Source organism: Pinus tabuliformis, chromosome 3_1 (assembly GCF_031772625.1).
Source record: "Pinus tabuliformis cultivar Carrire ecotype Pingquan chromosome 3_1, CPIR1, whole genome shotgun sequence".
Classification (NCBI taxonomy): Eukaryota; Viridiplantae; Streptophyta; class Pinopsida; order Pinales; family Pinaceae; genus Pinus; species Pinus tabuliformis.
Window position 1 is genome coordinate 486,543,277 of NC_142301.1, and position 17,592 is coordinate 486,560,868.

Here is a 17,592-nt window from a genome sequence, read left to right on the forward strand (position 1 = left end):
TGCTGATGTAGATGCTCCTTGGGGAGCTTGTGAAGCTACAACTATAGATGTGCCCTCTTCAACTTGGTATGGCAGTTTGAAAGTTACCTGGTCAGCAGAATCCAAGTCAAGAGTCTTTTCAAGATATTTAGCAGTTTGCTCCAAAATTTCCTCCTGAGTGAATTCTTCAACTAAAGTGCCTTGTGCCCACGCATCTTGATTAGCATATTTTTCAATGTGTGGGATTTTGTAGTGTTCATAGGGTGTCAATCTATATTTGACTCTTCTAGCATTAATAAAGCCCAGCAGGTCATAAGGGACCCACCAGAAACTTCTTTTCAACTTAAGTTGATCCTTGAGTATCAGGTCAGCATCTTGCCAACCTTCCTCCTTGTTCATGATGAAGGGGCCTAGGTGGTCTCTAAATTTCAGTTGAGCCTTCTTCTTGGTGCTGTGAAAATGAGTCAAGTCTGAATTGATAAGTTTCCTGCAATATTCGAAAGCAAACAACCTCATCGGTACATATCTTGGGAGCCTGTAAGGACAAAGCTCGCAGCCATATATTCTGATGACAGTGTGATCCTGGTATAGGTACCAATCACCTAATTTGTAGTTCTTAGATAGCTGCAATATCTTCTGCATCTCATAAGTTATTCTGGGAGGGGGGGCTTTCATTAAGAGGCAGGAGACTGGATAAGCAAACTGGTCAATGAACTCACAGTATGAGTAAGGAGAATGCTGGACTTGATGAAATACTGGTGACCAGAAGACAACAGATCTTCTTTCTCCCTTTGAATCCAATTTCTTGATGGGGCATTGGAAGCATTCAGATTGGTAATATATGAAAAAATTATATATGTAGGAGGAATATTTGAAAACTCCCTGCCTATCTAGCTTAATGAGCTGGTCATGGATTTTATTTGCTATGAACTTGGCATAATTATATTTGATAGCAGGAGGCTGTCCTTGGCTGAATGAAGACAATAGAAACAACACTGTCTCATCCACATGCTCACTTGTTGTGAAGCCTAACACATAGGATATCATGTCTACAAGTAGCTTTCCCACCTCACTGAAATGGTCATAAAGGAATGGAGGTGGTTCCTTAGGTTGGCAATTTGGCCTCATAAATGTCTTAGCAATTTTTTCAATATTGGGGCCAGCGAGCCAGGAGGCTTCTTCCAGCAACTTGTTCATAGAGAAGGGCAACAGTATCTGAGTCTGTTTGAAATTCGACATCTGGTTGATGGATTCAGGTGTGATATGAAAAAGTATGCTCCCAGATGGAGACTTAACAGCCCTCTGACTTGGCTCATAATTTGCAGCACACAGGTGAATAATCTCAGGAAAAATATTGACAGAGGGGAGGAAATAATGTGGCAAATTGGACTCCCATATGCCATACATGTCAGTATTATTTTTAAAGCTGTTTCTTAGCTGACAGTAGGTATGCAAATGATTTCTATTTGCAACCAGGTCTTGAATAAGATAATCTGTGTCAGCTAAGGCCATTGACTCAAGCTCTTTACTTGGTGGATTCATGGGAGCGATGTTCAGAGCTGGTGGAGTTGCCATTATGCAACTTCTGAATGCTTGAGCTGAAAGTAGGATTAATGCTATGAGAGACCAAGTTTGTGGAGTTTTGGGTCAACTTTCCTCCCTTAGTGAATTCCCTGGAGTTAGAGACTATGAGAAACAATGAAAAGGGGGCCGAGGACAATTATAGTTTCAGTGGACTAAGTTAAGCAGTGGAATAAGGTAGAATAGGAAAATGTTGAGCTACTACGAGATTTTTCCTGGAGGCCGAGCTCTAAACGGGACTCACCAGTGAAATTGTAAGTGGGTAGAAGGTTTACGGGTCTTTTTCTGAAGTGAAGGGTTTCTAGTGGTTTTTAATAAAGATTTTAAGCATGGCAGAGCTGCCAATTCGGGAAATCAGCAGGCTTACAGTATGTGCAGTGGATAAAAGGAAAAAAAAGAGTGAAAAAGGGGAAGATATGACAAATACCTGGTTTAAACAGCACCGAGAGTGGGCGAGCTGGAGCGAAGGTAGGCTATGAAGTCGAATTGCAGGCCACAACAGCTGGTGTGGTTGATTTCAAACTTTGGGAATGAGGAAATGAATAAAACAGTGAACCAGATCCTTCAAATGAACCAATAGAAGTGAAATACAGTGGTCGTTTGTGCGCTTCCTTTAAGCAAAAAAATGACATTTTGGCGCTTTTGGCGCTTTTTCGGGGTGATGTCAGCCTGACGTCATCGGCGGGTCCTAGGTACAAATGGATGACATGGCAGCTGATGGGGCAGTGACACGGTGGCAAGGTGAGGGATGAGGCAGCGGCAATCGTGACACAGCAGTGGAGGCGCAGAAGGTGACGCGTGGTGGAACGTGGCGCTGATGTCATGCAGGCGAGGGCGGTAAGCGGTTTCATGGCATACCGCTTTAGCGCTTGGGTGGTTTGGTAGGAGGGGGCTCCGCCACAGCCAAGGAGGTGATGTGTGGTAGGAGTACGACGGGAAAACCGCTGATCTCCCATACGCTAACCCTCGACATGTCCGGGCATGAAAACACCCGCCCATCGTAGATCTTGGGCGCGCCAGATCTGACGGCTGGCGGGGCGGACAAGGCGGCGGAAGGATAAGGGACGGGGCCCGTGGTGCCTTTCCAACTTATTTGATTTGCCGGGGGGGGGGACTTTAGGAAAGTGGGTTTATGGGTTTATATGCGAGCGGGGGTTAAATGTTTAGTTTAATGTTTAATATAATATTCAAACATTAACTTTGTAAAAATGACTGCAGAGGGGAATAAATGGCTATCAGTTCAACCAGGGGTTAACTGATCCCAAGGGACAAACGGGGAGGGTTAAATGTAAGTCCCAGATGGATTTGACATTTCCCCATATTTTTAGAACATATGGCTATAGTGCCACGGGGTGGGAATATTATTATTTTTGGGATTTTATATAATTTTTTGTAATAATAGGGACGGGAAAATTTAGTTAGGGAGCTATATAATAGGACTAGAAGTTAATATGAGTTTGTGAAATGAAAATGTAAGGGGAATGATGATAAATCTATGAAGTGATGATAGACATAGAAATTGTGTAGAAGATGAAAACATTTTTACACAAGAAATGTGGCTTCTTTTCATGAAGAAAGCCAAAACTCTGACTTAATGTTTCACAAAAATGGAATGGAATCAGGACTTGTTGGGCAGACCCCAAGGTCCTTTGGGGGCATTATTAAGAAACTTCGAGGGGGAGTGAAAGGAAATTAGACATGCTTTCCAGAATTCTGCCATCAAAACACTGTTTTGCTACCTCTGCCACTGATGAGCTGAGCTTTCCTAGTCAAGGCCAAAAACTGAAGATGATCTTGCTTCTGCAACCCAAAGGTACCTACCCAACCTAATACACCTATCATTTTTTGTTACTTCAGGAAGGGTGCACTTGGACTTGTAGACCCTAATTGCTTTCTTCTTTTTTTAACTGCCCTCCTATCTAAAAGCTACCCTTATTGCTTCCAAGGGCCCAGATTAGACAGTTGGGCACCTTCATTCTCTACCTAGCTACTAACCTGCCAAGCTTAGACTGTTTGGACAGATTTTCTTTCTTTATTATCTAAGACAAACAATTTAAACCTAGGGAAACCAAGCTTAGGCTGTTTGGCTTTCCCTAACTGAGAAATCTTTCAAAAATGGAACTTTTGCAGCATGAAAAAGGTGAACATTTTTGGCACTTCCACTGTCAATCATGAAATATGAAACCTGTTGCAACAGGAGGCTAACAATGGCTCCACTTGGGAATGAATTTTCATTGTGAAATGTCAAGAACAGCAGGTCAGAATGCCTTAGTATGCAATTACTTGCTGTATTCTGAAACTTTCCCTTTGCTGGATGCTTTATTTATATATCTGCTAGCAGACTTGAAGAGCTTAGGGCCTTCACTTCAGGCTCCAACTCCATCAAGCTGTAACCCAAACATAAAACTGAAATCCTACCTACCTACTCTAATCAACACCTATTTGCTAGTTAGGTAAAATGAAACAACCAGTGCAAGCACCTAAGCACTTGTAGAAAGAAAGAAATTGTTTGACTAACAGTTGGTGACAATAGGGACAGTATTTGGTCATGTGCCCTCATAATCAGAATTGTGGGATATAAAGGCCACTACTGAACTACTTGGTCCTTATAGAGAAAATATGCTAAAGATTTTGAGTGGAGAAGATACTCCATGTAATCTGCTACAGGATCAACAAAAGAATCATGTGGGATAGTTTCTTTTAGATCTTCTTGGTCTTATGGGATAACAGTATCTTTAGTAACAAATTCTGCAGCCAATACTTCAGTCCCTCTTTTGAAAGTTTGATTATCCTCCATCTGTACGTCAGAAGGTAGTACCCTTTCCTCATGACTTGGAGAAGGAAGATTTTGAAAAAAAACTTTGGGATCGTGAAAATCATATGAGTGGATTTGAGAATGCAAAAGTTCAATCTCATTTTCATGTTCTTCCACAACTAAACCAAGAAGACACATTTTGATTTGAGGCTGCTATATTGTTTTGACTTTTAACAATACTAATCTAAAAAAAATTTCATCAAGTTCATATTCTGATAACAACTTGCTGAATTCATTTACAGCTTGTTCAAATTCATCCTCCACACACCCGGTCATCTTGTATGAATATTATCACTTTGAAATGGGATTAGTTGGTTGTAGTGGTGTTCTGAAACTTGAAGTTTTTGGTCTTTCAACAAAAATTTTCTGACCTTCCCTTTTCAGGTTCGTTCCTCCAGTGGATTCTTGTTTGAAAATAAAGTGGAGTCGCCAGGTGGATGATCAACTTTGGAGTGCCTGATCTCTGTCCACCATCACAGATTAGAACTGAACTTTGTAAAAATGATTCTGAACGAAACATATGACCTTTTCCAGAAAACGAGAAAGAGACTTTTAAAGGTCTGGTTCTTTCCCAGTGGAGCTTTCCAACTTGACTTGTGAAATTATCTAAGGATGGTCCCCAGTGGAGTCGCCATTATGTTATCACTCAGGTTGTTCTTAAGCTCCTGAAAGGATACGACCGAGGTAACCATAAACCAATCTTTGGACTGCAGATTCTAGCCCACCTGCAATCACAGAGGGCTCTCTCTCTGTGATTTAGCTCTGCTGACGATGATTTTAGGCTAGTTATTGGGTTCAAGGGGTTTTGTTTCTGTTTGGTGTGAAGGAGGATGCCTTCAAGTAGAGAGGCAATGCATAGTGTGGTAAATTTCAAACCATTGGGCATGGAGTCATGGAGTAAGACTGCTGGTACATTTTCTTGGTCACAAGAAAAATGAGGAGCAAGGTAGCTACTCATGAAGCAATGTTTAAGCTTAATGGATGGAATGAATCCTAAGGGATGAGGGGCAACAAAGAATCCCTCTATCAGGTTAGCAGAAGGAAGACAAATGAGCCCTATCTAGGAGCAGGATAGAATTCCTAGATAACAGTCATCCATATGTGAAATAGGTCAAACATGAGCCATAACAGAATTCATATTTATGCCTAAATCAAGAAGAAAACATCAAGAAGCCACAGAAACTGAGCATAGAGTGCAGCTAAGCAAATTCTAAACCAATCCTTCGTTCTGCAACTTGAGCATAAATGAAATTGGATTAACAGAGGTAAGGAAAACTTATTGATTTATGTTGCAGCACAAGAATTCCACATTCAATTCTTCAGAAACCATTAATAACACAACAAACAGTCCTTTCCCCAAACTTGAAATAGTCTTTGATTATAGAAAATATCAGATATGCGGTGCGAGTCTCTCTTGGAGTACATTTGCCGACCAACCCTTTTAGCAATCCAGAGGGTGGTATATATACAAAAACAAGATACAAAAATATCTAGATGATGAGTTGATAGCTCATAACTTCTTTACCAACTCCTAAGGAGGGGTTGATGAGAAAGTAAATGCTGAAATAAAGACAAATGTAACAGTTGTTCTTTTCTGTCAGCGAATGTTGACCTTTGAATTCATTCAAGTCAGCTGGACTACGCTTTCAAAAACCCGCGCTCTTAGGCTTGCCGTCACAGCTCTTTGTTTTGTGACTACTCCTTAACTGCCCTGTCTGGTGCTTGCTGCTGACCTGTTTTGGCTCATAGCTGACCGATATTTTAAATAAACAAAAAGGGGTAAAAACTGGAATTACCTAGGCAAAATGGCTAGCATTGCATGCCACCAATCCTCGGGAGGTAACTGATGCTTTTGTATTTAGACAAGTGTCTCATCGGCCTCTGTATACTTGTAATAGTTGGGCGGCATCTCAAATAGATGGTTAACTCATGTTCCATGTAAAATAAGTTTTCTAGCCTGTCATAGAGAGTCTGACCTGAAGGGGGTCCTGCTTGTGCCAGAGAACTTGATTAAGTAGTAAGTTGATTTATGACAGAATTATTGATCCTGGTTGCATATTGGTCACGTGTCAATAACTTTCCAGCGCTGGTCAGTAGGCTAGGCAATCCTTTAGTTTGTAGTGCTGCAAGCTTTATTTCAAAATTATCCACATCCTTTTGTATTTCTTGACACCTTGCTTCTAGAGTTTGCACAAAGCTTCTCAATGTGAGCACCCTCTTTGCTGTTAATATGGCATCTGTTCTGTTCATGATATGCAGTGCTGCTAACTCTTCCTTGGTCTGATGATTTAAGAAATTGATCATTCTATTGCCCTGCTCAGGCATGTTTCCCAATGCTGCTTTGGCTCTCTGAGTTTCAAACTGAGCAAGGCCAATTAGTTCTACTGGTTCATACATTGCCTGAATTGACCTCCATTGCCTGGTGATTGACTGATTAATCTTGGTCCACAAAATATTTTTTATTTCAGCAAAGGTTTTATCCAAAGATAGCTCTTTCTCCAAGACCTTTATTTTGTCCTTCAGGGCTTTAATTTCCCTTGTCTGCTTAGCCACTATCATTTTGGACTTATCATATTTTCCTTCCAGATTGGCCAACTTTTCTTTGGCCTCTTTTATCTTTGTTGCTTGAAGTTCTAGCTCTTTGACAGCTTTTGTCAATTCATCCATGCTCATGCTAGAGTCAGGAGCTGTTGCTCTTGTAGCTTCTGTCGTTGTTGTAGTAGCTGGAATAACTGGAGGGGTCACTGTTGCCTATCTTGGAGGAACAGTAATAACAGTTGGAACTATTTGAGGTGGCTGGGAGGTAGACTCTCCATGCTTTTCTTGTAGTTCTCTCTCCAACTCTCCTTCCATCTCAATTACTCTCTGGTTTAGTTGCATCAGCAAATCCAATGTATATTCAGCTTCTTTATCTTTGACTAGTTCACCTGTTTGAGGGTGCTCAGTAGGAAACAACCTCAATCGTTTTTTCAACGCAGCAATATCATCATCTTTCTTTTTCATAAGGACCCTCACACCCTTAGGATCCTTAGGATTATGTCCTAAGTCCACAATAATGTCCTCCAATGTTTTAATTCTATTTTCTTTGGCTGTGGAAGACATTCTTTCTAAATCTAGTTGAGTGTTCGTATTCTTTAATGATTCATTCAACTCATGAGCCAGTGTGGCCTTCTCTGCAAGGGTGGCATAGAGCATTTCCGTTGTCTGCTTATGTAGCTCTATTTGATCCATGGGGTGAATGTCCTTGGCTAGGACCTCTAGCCTTGTCTTGACAAAGTCTGCGACTGACTAAGGCTGCTGAACCTTGGGCTTGAAGTGGCTGAGAACCATTTTTTCTTGTTTGATGTCAAATGTTGCCATCAATCTTTCCTGCTTAGCATGTGTTGCCTTAAGAAATTGGTCATATAGTTGCACTCTAAGTAGCTCATTTTGAACTTTGATTTCTTTGAAGCTAGCCTTGATGCTAGCTGGTCTTTTGCCTCGTTGTGTGGAGGAAGACACCTCCATGACGTGTTGCCTATGTTGCTCTTGCTAAAAAGAGCTTGTAGGTGTATGCTGGCTTGCTTCCCTTCTCGGGCTTTCCATAACTTCTTCACTGACTTCCTCCTCAATTGGAGAGTCAACTCTTTGCCTTTTAGATTCAGGCTGCTGTGTAGACCCACTAGCAGGTGTGGAGTCTTCTCGGTCTCGTTTTCTACCTATTTCTTCATTGACAGGAGTTTGCAGAGGTGGCACTTGTAGTACCTCTGTTTGTTGAGGAGGGGCTTGCTCTTGAGTTTGTTCCATTGAAGTGACAGGTTGTTCAGTGACCATTGGTTGTTCTATCTCCATTGGCTCTTTTCCTTTGGCTGTACCTATTGCTGATGTAGATGCTCCTTGGGCAGCTTGTGAAGCTGCAGCTGTAGATGTGCCCTCTTCAACTTGGTATGGCAGTTTGAAAGTTACTTGGTCAGTAGAAACTAAGTCAAGATTCTTTTCAAGATCTTTAGCAGTTTGCTCCAAAATTTCCTCCTTAGTGAATTCTTCAACTAAAGTGCCTTGTGCCCACGCATCTTGATTAGCATATTTTTCAATGTGTGGGATTTTGCAGTGTTCATAGGGTGTCAACCTATATTTGACTCTTCTGGCATTAATAAAGCCCAGCGGGTCATAAGGGACCCACCAGAAACTTCTTTTCATCTTAAGTCGATCCTTGAGTATCAGGTTAGTGTCTTGCCAACCTTCCTTCTTGTTCATGATGAAGGGGCCTAGGTGGTCTCTAAATTTCAGTTGAGCCTTCTTCTTGGTGCTGTGAAAATGAGTCAAGTCTGAATTGATAAGTTTCCTGTAGTATTCCAAAGCAAACAACCTCATTGGTACATATCTTGGGAGCCTGTAAGGACAAAGCTCGCAGCCATAGATTCTGATGACATTGTGATCCTGGTATAGGTACCAATCACCCAATTTGTAGTTCTTAGATAGCTGCAATATCTTCTGGATCTTATAAGTTATTCTGGGAGGGGGAGCTTTCATTAAGAGGCAGGAGACTGGATAAACAAACTGGTCAATGAACTCACAGTATGAGTAAGGAGAATGTTGGACTTGATGAAATACTGGTGACCAGAAGACAACAGATCTTCTTTCTCCCTCTGAATCCAATTTCTTGATGGGGAATTGGAAGCATTTAGATTGGTAATATATGAACAAATGATAGATGTAGGAGGAATATTTGAAAACTCCCTGCCTATCTAGCTTAATGAGCTGGTCATGGATTTTATTTGCTATTAACTTGGCATAATTATATTTGATAGCAGGAGGTTGTCCTTGGCTGAATGAAGACAACACAACCAACACTGTCTCATCCACATGCTCACTTGTTGTGAAGCCTAACACATAGGATATCATGTCTACAAGTAGCTTTCCCACCTCATTGAAATGGTCATAAAGGAATGGAGGTGGTTCCTTAGGTTGGAAATCTACCCTCATAAATGTCTTAGCAATTTTTTCAATCTTGGGGCCAGGGAGCCAGGAGGCTTCTTCCAGCAAGTTGTTCATAGAGAAGGGAAACAATATCTGAATCTGTTTGAAATTCAACATCTGGTTGATGGAGTCAGGTGTGATATGAAAAAGTATGCTCCCAGATGGAGACTTAACAGCCCTCTGACTTAGCTCATAATTTGCAGCACACAGGTGAATAATCTCAGGAAAAATATTGACAGAGGGGAGGAAATAATGTAGAAAATTGGACTCCCATATGCCATACATGTCAGTATTGTTTTTAAAGCTGTTTCTTAGCTGACAGTAGGTATGCAAATAATTTTTGTTCGCAACCAGGTCTTGAATAAGATAATATGTGTCAGCTAAGGCCATTGACTCAAGCTCTTTACTTGGTGGGTTCATGGGAGTGATGTCCAGAGCTGATGGAGTGGCCATTATGCAACATTTGAATGCTTGAGCTGAAAGGAGGATTAATACTGTGAGAGAGCAACTTTGCGGAGTTTTGGGTCAACTTTCCTCCCTTAGTGAATTCCCTGGAGTTAGAGACTGTGAGAAACAATGCAAAGGGGGCCAAGGACAATTATAGTTTCAGTGGACTGAGTTAAGAAGTGGAATAAGGTAGAATAGGGCAATGCTGAGCTGCTCCGAGATTTTTCCTGGAGGCCAAGCTCTAAACATAACTCACCAGTGAAATTGTAAATGGGCAGAAGGTTTACGGGGCGTTTTCTGAAGTGAAGGGTTTCCAGTGGTTTTGAATAAAGATTTTAAGCTTGGAAGAGCTGCCAATTGGGGAAATTAGCAGGCTTACAGTATGTGCAGTGGATAAAAGGAAAAACAAGAGCGAAAAAGGGGAAGATATGACAAATACCTGGTTTAAACAGCACCAAGAGTGGGCGAGCTGGAGCGAAGGTAGGCTATGAAGTCGAATTGCAGGCCACAACAGCTGGTTTGGTTGATTTCAAACTTTGGGAATGAGGAAATGAATAAAAAAGTGAACTAGAGCCTTCAAATGAACCAATAGAAGTGAAATACAACGATCGTTTGCGCGCTTCCTTTAAGCAAAAAAATGACATTTTGGGACTTTTGGTGCTTTTTCGGGGTGACGTCAGCCTAACGTCATCGGCGGGTCCTGGGTACGGATGGATGATGTGGCAGCTAATGGAGCAGTGACGCGGTGGCAAGCTGAGGGATGAGGTGGCGGCAATCATGGCATAGCAGTGGAGGCGCAGAGGGTGATGTGTGGTGGAACGTGGCGCTGATGTCATGCAGGCGAGGGCGGTAAGCGGTTTCATGTCACACCGCTTTAGCGCCTGGGTAGTTTGGGAGGAGGGGGCTCTGCCACAGCCGAGGAGGTGACAAATGGTGGGAGTACGATGGGAAAACCGCCGATCTCTCGGATGCTAACCCTCGGCATGTCCGGGCATGAAAACACCCGCCCACCGTAGATCTTGGGCGCGCCAGATCTGACGGTTGGCGAGGCGGACAAGGCGGCGGAAGGATAAAGGACGGGGCCCGCGGTGCCTTTCTAACTTATTTGATTCAACGGGAGGGGGAAACTTTAGGAAAGTGGGTTTATGGGTTTATATGCGAGCGGGGGTTAAATGTTTAGTTTAATGTTTAATATAATATTCAAACATTAACTTTGTAAAAATGACTGCGGAGGGGAATAAATGGCTATCAGTTCAACCAGGGGTTAACTGATCCCAAGGGACAAACGGGGAGGGTTAAATGTAAGTCCCAGATGGATTTGACATTTCCCCATATTTTTAGAACATATGTCTATAGTGCCAAGGGGTGGGGATATTATTATTTTTGGGATTTTATATAATTTTTCGTAATAATAGGGACGGGAAAATTTAGATAGGGAGCTATATAATAGGACTAGAATTTAATATGAGTTTGCGAAATGAAAATGTAAGGGGAATGATGATAAATCTATGAAGTGATGATAGACATAGAAATTGTGTAGAAGATGAAAACATTTTTACACAAGAAATGTGGCTTCTTTGAATGAAGAAAGCCAAAACTCTGACTTAATGTTTCACAAAAATGGAATGGAATCAGGACTTGTTGGGCAGACCCCAAGGTCCTTTTGGGTCATTAGTAAGAAACCTCGAGGGGGAGTGAAAGGAAATTAGACATGCTTTCCGGAATTCTGCCACCAAAACACTGCTTTGCTACCTCTGCCATTGATGAGCTAAGCTTTCCTAGTCAAGGCCAAAAACCGAAGATGATCTTGCTTCTGCAACCCCAAGCTACCTACCCAACCTAATACACCTAGCATTTTTTGTTACTTCAGGAAGGGTGCACTTGGACTTGCAGACCCTGATTTCTTTCTTCTTTTTTTAACTACCCTCCTATCTAAAAGCTACCCTTATTGCTTCCAAGGGCCCAGATTAGACAATTGGGCACCTTCATTCTCTAGCTAGCTACTAACCTGCCAAGCTTAGACTATTTGGATAGATTTTCTTTCTTTATTATCTAAGAAAAACAATTTAAACCTAGGGAAACCAACCTTAGCCTGTTTGGCTTTCCCTAACTGAGAAATCTTTCAAAAATGGAACTTTTGCAGCATTAAAAAGGTGAACATTTTTGGCACTTCCACTGTAAATCATGAAATATGAAACCTGTTGCAACAGGAGGCTAATAGTGGCTCCACTTGGGGATGACTTTTCGTTGTGAAAAGTCAAGCACAACAGGTCAGAATGCCTTAGTATGCAATTACTTGCTGTATTCTGAAACTTTCCCTTTGTTGGTTGCTTTATTTATATATATACCAGCAGACTTGAAGGGCTTAGGGCCTTCACTTCGGGCTCCAACTGCATCAAGCTGTAATCCAAACAGAAAACTGAAATCCTACCTACCTACCCTAATCAGCACCTATTTGCTGGTTAGTTAAAATGAAACAACCAGTGCAACCACTTAAGCACTTGTAGAAAGAAAGAAACTGTTTGACTAACAGTTGGTGACAACAGGGACAGTATTCGGTCATGTGCCCTCATAATCAGAATTGTGGGATATAAAGGCCACTACTAAACTACTTGGTCCTTATAGAGCAAATATGTTAAAGATTTTGAGTGGAGAAGATCCTCCATGTAATCTGCTACAGGATCAACAAAAGCATCATGTGGGATAGTTTCTTTTGGATCTTCTTGGTCTGATTGGATAGCAGTATCTTTACTAACAAATTCTGCAGCCAATACTTCAGTCCCTCTTTTGAAAGTTTGATTATCCTCCATCTGTACGTGAGAAGGTAGTACAATTTCCTCATGACTTGGAGAAGGAAGATTTTGAAAAAAAACTTTGGGATCGTGAAAATCATATGAGTGGATTTGAGAATGCAAAAGTTCAATCTCATTTTCATGTTCTTCGACAACTAAACCAAGAAGACACATTTTGATTTGAGGCTGCTGTATTGTTTTGACTTTTAACAATACCAATCTAAAAAAAAATTCATCAAGTTCATATTCTGATAACAACTTGCTGAATTCATTTACAGCTTGTTCAAATTCATCTTCCACACACCCAGTCATCCTGTCTTACTATTATCACTTTGAAATGGGATTAGTTGGCTGCGTGGTGTTCTGAAACTTGAAGTTTTTGGTCTTTGAACAAAAATTTTCTGACTTTCCCTTTTCAGGTTAGTTCCTCCAGTGGAGTCTTGTTTGAAAATAAAGTGGAGTCGCCAGGTGGATGATCAACTTTGGAGTGCCTGATCTCTGTCCACCATCACAGATCAGAACTGAACTTTGTAAAAATGATTCTGAACGAAACAGATGACCTTCTCCAGAAAATAAGAAAGAGACTTTTAAAGGTCTGGTTCTTTCCCAATGGAGCTTTCCAACTTGACTTGTGAAATTATCTAAGGATGGTCCCCAGCGGAGTCGCCATTATGTTATCACTCAGGCTGTCCTTAAGCTCCTGAAAGGATACGACCGAGGTAACCACAAACCAATCTTTGGACTGTAGGTTCTAGCCCACCTGCAATCATAGAGGGCTCTCTCTTTGTCATTTAGCTCTGTTGACGATGATTTTAGGCTAGTTATTGGGTTCAAGGGGTTTTGTTTGTGTTTAGTGGGAAGGACGATGCCTTCAAGTAGAGAGGCAATGCATAGTGTGGTAAATTTCAAACCATTGGGCATGGAGTCATGGAGTAAGACTGCTGGTGCGTTTTCTTGGTCACAAGAAAAATGAGGAGCAAGGTAGCTACTCATGAAGCAAAATTTAAGCTTAATGGATGGAATGAATGCTAAGGGATGAGAGGCAACAAAGAATCCCTCTATCAGGTTAGCAGGAGGAAGACGAATGAGCCCTATCTAGGAGCAGTTAAGAATTCCTAGATAACAATCATCCATATGTGAAATAGGTAAAACATGAGCCATAACATAATTCATATTTATGCCTAAATGAAGAAGAAAACATTAATAAGCCACAGAAACTGAGCATAGAGTGCAGCTAAGCAAATTCTAAACCAATCCTTCGTTCTGCAACTTGAGCATAAATGAAATTAGATTAACAGAGGTAAGGAAAACTTATTGATTCATGTTGCAGCACAAGAATTCCACATTCAATTCTTCAGAAACCATTAATAACACATCAAATAGTCCTTTCCCCAAACTTGAAACAGTCTTTGATTATAGAAAATATCAGATATGCGGTGCGAGTCTCTCTTGGAGTACATTTGCCGACCAACCCTTTTAGAAATGCAGAGGGTGGTATATATACAAAAACAAGATACAAGAATATCTAGATGATGAGTTGATAGTTCATAACTTCTTTACCAACTCCTAAGGAGCAGTTGATGAGAAAGTAAATGCTGAAATAAAGACAAATGTAATAGCTGTTCTTTTCTGTCAGCGAATGTTGACCTTTGAGTTCATTCAAGTCGGCTGGACTGTGCTTTCAAAAACCCGCGCTCTTAGGCTTGCCGTCACAGCTCTTTGTTTTGTGACTGCTCCTTAACTACCCTGTCTGGTGCTTGCTGTTTACCTATTTTGGCTCATAGCTGAACGATATTTTAAATAAACAAAAAGGGGCAAAAACTGGAATTACCAGGGAAAAATGGCTAGCATTGCCTGCCACCAATCCTTGGGAGGTAACTAATGCTTTTGTATTTTGACAAGTGTCTCATCGGCCTCTGTATACTTGTAATAGTTGGGCAGCATCTCAAATAGATGGTTAACTTCATGTTCCATGTAAAATAAGTTTTCTAGCCTGTCATAGAGAGTCTGTCCTGAAGGGGTTCCTGCTTGTTCCAGAGAATTTGATTCAGCAGTAAGTTGATTTGTGACAAAATTATTGATCCTGGTTGCATATTGGTCACGTGTCAATAAATTTCCAATGCTGGTCAATAGGTTGGGTAATCCTTTAGTATGTAGTGCTGCAAGCTTTATTTCAAAATTATCCACATCCTTTTGTATTTCTCGACACCTTGCTTCCAGAGTTTACACAAAGCTTCTCAATGTGAGCACCCTCTTTACTGTCAATATGGCATCTGTTCTTTTCATGATATGCATCGCTGCTAACTCTTCCATGGTCTGATGATTTAAGAAATTGATCATTCTGTTGGCCTGCTCAGGCATGTTTCCCAATGCTGTTTTGGCTCTCTGAGTTTCAAATTGAACAAGGCCAATTAGTTCTACCTGTTCATACATTGCCTGAATTGACCTCCATTTCCTGGTGATTGACTAATTAATCTTGGTCCACAGAATATTTTTTATTTCAGCCAAGGTTTTATCCAAAGACAACCCTTTCTCCAAGACCTTTATTTTGTCCTTCAGGGCTTTAATTTCCCTTGTCTGCTCAGCCACTGTCATTTTGGACTTATCATATTTTCCTTCTAGATTGGCCAACTTTTCTTTGGCCTCTTTTATCTTTGTTGCTTGAAGCTCTAGCTCTTTGACATCTTTTGTCAATTCATCCATTCTCATGCTAGAGTTAGGAGCTGTTGCTCTTGTAGCTTATGTCGTTGTAGTAGCTGGAATAACTAGAGGGGTCGCTGCTGCCTATCTTGGAGGAACAGTAATAACTGTTGGAACTGTTTGAGGTGGCTGGGAGGTCGACTCTCCCTGCTTTTCTTGTAGTGCTCTCTCCAACTCTCCTTCCATCTCAATTACTCTCTAGTTCAGTTGCATCAACAAATCCAATGTATCTTCAGCTTCTTTCTCTTTGACTAGTTCACCTGTTTGAGGGTGCTCAGTAGGAAACAACCTCAATCGTTTTTTCAACGCAGCAATATCATCATCTTTCTTTTTCATAAGGGCCCTCACATCCTTAGGATCCTTAGGATTATGTCCTAAGTCCACAATAATGTCCTCCAATTTTTTAATTCTATTGTCTTTGGATGTGGAAGACATTCTTTCTAAATCCAATTGAGTGTTCGTATTCTTTAATGATTCATTCAACTCATGCGCCAGTGTGGCCTTCTCTGCAAGGGTGGCATAGAGCATTTCCACTGTTTGCTTATGTAGCTCTATTTGATCCATGGGGTGAATGTCCTTGGCTAGGACCTCTAGCCTTATCTTGAAAAAGTTTGTGGCTGATTGAGGCATCTGAACCTTGGGCTTGAAGTGGCTGAGAACCATTTTTTCTTGTTTGATATCAAATGTTGCCATCAATCTTTCCTGCCTGGCAAGTGTTGCCTTAAGAAAGTGGTCATATAGTTGCACTCTAAGTAGCTCATTTTGAGCTTTGATTTCTTTGAAGCTAGCCTTGATGCTAGCTGGTCTTTTGCCTCATTGTGTGGAGGAAGACACCTCCATGCCGTGCTGGCTGTCTTGCTCTTGCTGAAAAGAGATTGTAGGTGTATGCTGGCTTGCTTCCCTTCTCGGGCTTCCCATAACTTCTTCACTGACTTCCTCCTCAATTGGAGAGTCAACTCTTCACCTTTTAGATTCAGGCTACTGTGTAGACCCACTAGCAGGTGTAGAGTCTTCTCGGTCTTGTTTTCTACCTCTTTCTTCATTGACAGGAGTTTGCAGAGGTGGAACTTGTAGTGCCTATGTTTGCTGAGGAGTGGCTTGTGCTAGAGTTTGTTCCATTGAAGTGACAGGCTGTTCAGTGACCATTGGCTGTTCTATCTCCATTCTCTCTTTTCCTTTGGCTGTACCTGTTGCTGATGTAGATCTTGGGCAGCTTGTGAAGCTGCAGCTGTAGATGTGCCCTCTTCAACTTGGTATGGCAGTTTGAAGGTTACCTGGTCAGTAGAATCCAAGTCAAGTGTCTTTTCAAGAACTTTAGCAGCTTTCTCCGAAATTTCCTCCTGAGTGAATTCTTCAACTAAAGTGCCTTGTGCCCACGCATCGATTAGCATATTTTTCAATTTGTGGGATTTTGCAGTTTTCATAGGGTGTCAACCTATATTTGAATCCTCTGGCATTAATAAAGCCCAGTGGGTCATAAGGGACCCACCAAAAACTTCTTTTCAACTTAAGTTGATCCTTGAGTATCAGGTCAGCATCTTGCCAACCTTCCTTCTTGTTCATGACGAAGGGGCCTAGGTGGTCTCTAAATTTCAGTTGAGCCTTCTTCTTGGTGCTGTGAAAATGAGTCAAGTCTGAATTGACAAGTTTCCTGTAGTATTCCAAAGCAAACAACCTCATTGGTACATATCTTGGGAGCCTATAAGGACAAAGCTCACAGCCAGAGATTCTGATGAGAGTGTGATCCTGGTATAGGTACCAATCACCTAATTTGTAGTTCTTAGATAGTTGTAAGATCTTCTGCATCTCACAAGTTATTCTGGGAGGGGGAGCTTTCATTAAGAGGTAGGAGACTGGATAAACAAACTGGTCAATGAACTCACAGTATGAGTAAGGAGAATGCTGGACTTGATGAAATACTAGTGACCAGAAGACAACATATCTTCTTTCTCCCTTTGAATCCAATTTCTTGATGGGGCATTGGAAGCATTCAGATTGGTAATATATGAACAAATGATACATGTAGGAGGAATATTTGAAAACTCCCTGCCTATCTAGCTTAATGAGCTGGTCATGGATTTTATTTGCTATGAACTTGGCATAATTATATTTGATAGCAGGAGGTTGTCCTTGGCTGAATGAAGACAACAGAACCAACACTGTCTCATCCACATGATCACTTGTTGTGAAGCCTAACACATAGGATACCATGTCTACAAGTAGCTTGCCCACCTCATTGAAATGGTCATAAAGGAATGGAGGTGGTTCCTTAGGTTGGCAATCTGCACTCATAAATGTCTCAGCAATTTTTTCAATCTT